Source organism: Larimichthys crocea, chromosome XI (genome assembly GCF_000972845.2).
Source record: "Larimichthys crocea isolate SSNF chromosome XI, L_crocea_2.0, whole genome shotgun sequence".
NCBI lineage: Eukaryota > Metazoa > Chordata > Actinopteri > Sciaenidae > Larimichthys > Larimichthys crocea.
This window is the reverse complement of record NC_040021.1, coordinates 8,404,116-8,407,091: the sequence shown is the minus strand read 5'-3', so window position 1 is coordinate 8,407,091 and position 2,976 is coordinate 8,404,116. Positions and strand designations below refer to the sequence as shown.

The 2,976-nt window shown below is 42.8% G+C and overlaps 1 protein-coding gene across 1 annotated transcript in view; it reads right to left on the bottom strand.

The window, feature by feature from the left end:
- LOC104922557 (pleckstrin homology domain-containing family G member 1) overlaps positions 1 to 2,667 on the bottom strand; it is a 71,056-nt gene extending 68,389 nt beyond the window's left edge. The window contains exon 1 of the mRNA XM_027284101.1: positions 2,594 to 2,667. The gene's annotated coding sequence lies outside the window, so the exon portion shown is untranslated. The remainder of the gene's footprint in view (positions 1 to 2,593) is intronic.
- Between the last annotated feature and the right edge of the window lie 309 nt (positions 2,668 to 2,976).

Genomic DNA, 2,976 nt, shown 5'->3' with positions numbered 1-2,976 from the left:
TGGAGGATATAAGATATCTTCAAGGGGAGAAACGTGATATACCGCGGGACCAAAGCCATCCCTGTGGAGCCATCCGTCTGAAAGACTTCCAGTCAAAAACCTTCAAATCAGGAGACCACAGAGACAGAGAAAGCTACCTGAACTTGCAGCTATCATAAACTGACCAGCCGTCCCTATGACAGGTTGTTTCCAGTGCCAAAGACGGGCACTGTGCCGATTTTTGCGGGATTGGATACACAATGACCAGGACACTGACATCTGTCACCTCTGAGTTTCCACACAATCACTATCCTACCTACAAAGAAAGATGAATGACCCCTGTGCTTCTAAACCCAATTACCACAATCAGAGATTTAACGCACTTATAACGTAAAAACGTGTGGCCTCCTGTATTGAACCTACGGAGATTATTCACCTGAAACTGCACTCCCCTGGCTTAAGAGGCTTTTGTAGCAAGTTTTAGCTCAATGTTTAACTGTCTGGCCTAATAAAGTACAGTTTGATTCCACTCTCACCACTCTATTGTTGTTTCAGCTCAGCAGGCGTTCTTAACAGCAGAAAAGCTCTTAAACACCATGAACACCTGGCGCAGACCACACTTGTTTCCATGCCCTAAGTGTCCCCACAAAACATCAATTTCTCACAGGTTTTTAAACCCTAAAAACTAAGGTTGGTTTAAATGCCAATTTCTGACATACCTCTTTGATTTCCAACAAGGCAAAGAGTGACAGCCCTGATAGTGGGCTCGTACCTGGTGCAATTTGCTCTATTCACAACGAACACATGTGAGGCAGTGGCACAATTACCTTTTTTGATTCATGCTGGTGCCCAGTTATAAGCAATCACAGTTATTACAATTCATCCTAAATGGGGGGCATGAATGTGTGAATGAAATTTCAGGGACCCGCCAATAGTTGTGACGCATTTCACTCCAAACCCAACATAGACTTTAAGGTGACACTTGGGAAACAGTATAGGGATCACGAAAGGTCATTATCATTCATACCCCCTGTGGGGACCTGTACATGCCTCAAACTATCTGGATGGATTTTTTTCCCATGGAAATTGCAGCAATCATCCAACGTTGTTGAGTTATTCACATCGGATCAAAGTGCTGCGACTGACTGACCGAACAGACCAACGTTGCTCTCCTTAGAGCCCTTTGCTTGCATGGTTTAAAAAGCCTTACAGCCTACATGACTCAATAAACCCAGGGTCACACGGTCATTAGAGACACAGCGGAGGGACTGTAAATCACAAGGACCAAACTACCTGAAGGGACATTGGAGATGGGCCCGGGTTTAATTTACAGGTGGGGCACTCATGGGGAGGGGTTGAAGCGTCCAATCTCCCGATTAGCTTTCTCCGAGATTAGAAGTAGGAAGAACACCCTGCATTCTTCTCAAACGGTGAGGCGAGGAGATTGAATGCAACCAACTTCGCTCTTTATGATTCACCGCAAAACAACAGGTTAAACAACTATAGGAACATAATGAAACGGAACAAATAGAGTTTTGGGGAAGTAAATTTCATTTCGCTTTGTTTCCAGAGGAAAAGTACTCTTCACCGATAAATATGAGCTACAACCATTCTTAGTGCATATAAAGACTCGAAACAGGGAATTCGGAGTCCCTCCTCAGCACTTTACAAGCTCACCACTTAACACACTTACTATGCGTTTGTTATTCCTACAAAAAACGTAACCGTAAAACCAGCTGTACTCACCGTTTTACAGAGGGGAGTTATATGGCGGGGAGTAGTAACTTCCTGGAGTCTCAGCTGGTTTCCTGGCAACTGGGACGACTGCAAGAAGACTGTTTCCAGTCTTAATGCCAAACTGGCTTCACTATACTGATACACAGATATGAGAGTGGCAATCGATCTTTTTGAAGTGCATTACCTTATTTCTGAGAATGTCAAACTTTTTTTTTTCCATTAATTCATTATGCACAGCAGGAGCTGACGTCAATCACAGATGCAAAACTTAACATGTAGTTTATTAAGCATTATCATCACTTATGAAGACTGGAGTGATTCAGTGTGAAAGTCACTGTGAATGTCAAAAAAACCTGTGCACTTCCACCCCCATCTTCAATCTGTTTGCTGTTTTTCATACAGCTGAAGTATATAAAAAAAAAAATTCAATGTTGATTTGAACTGTCGTTTGCACCAGGCTGTCCAGAGAACAACATCCAATCTCTGGCAGGACTGTTCTTTTTCCAAGATGATGCTCCGTTATTTATAGATCCTTTTAAAAATAAAAAATAAAAAAACGGTCAGTGTCAAGATCGTCATCGTGTCTCATCACAGGATCAAAACTGTTAGTGTTCTCTCTGACCCATCACACACATCAATCAATATGGTCTTTTTTTCTTTGTGCAACCTGTTCCACCTCTGTTATCTGCCATCAGTATTCATCTGTCCAGCATTTATCTCTCTGATCCAAGACCAGCAGCCTTGCCTGCAGGCTGTTCACACGCGCGCACCTGAGCAAACACAACACGCACACCGTTTCCTACAGATCACTACTGTCGTGCACCAATGCATCACACACAGAGAAGAAGCGCTCGATATTAAACCATTTACACTTAACTGTTTTCCTCTGAAGATGTTTTCGCATGAACAAATCCTCGGTTCCTGCTGCTCCTGCTGCAAGTCTGTTCTCATTAAAGCGGTTTTAACTTCACTTAACTGCTTTCAAGTTGACCCACTTGGCAGTTGCCGCTCGAACACGGGTCCTCGTTTTGTCCGTGGTAAACACCTCAATCACCACAAGTTCGTTGCTTTACGTCATCATCAAACACGATGTACCGGCTCACCGGATGAGAGTTAGGCTGCAGACCTGATTGCGGATCAGGGTCCAGAGTACTAAATAAAAACAAGTTTCATAATCCAAAAATACATTATATTTATAATATTAAAATTCACGTTTAAAGGTTATACAGACACTACTTCATGTTATGGGACCAGATTAAT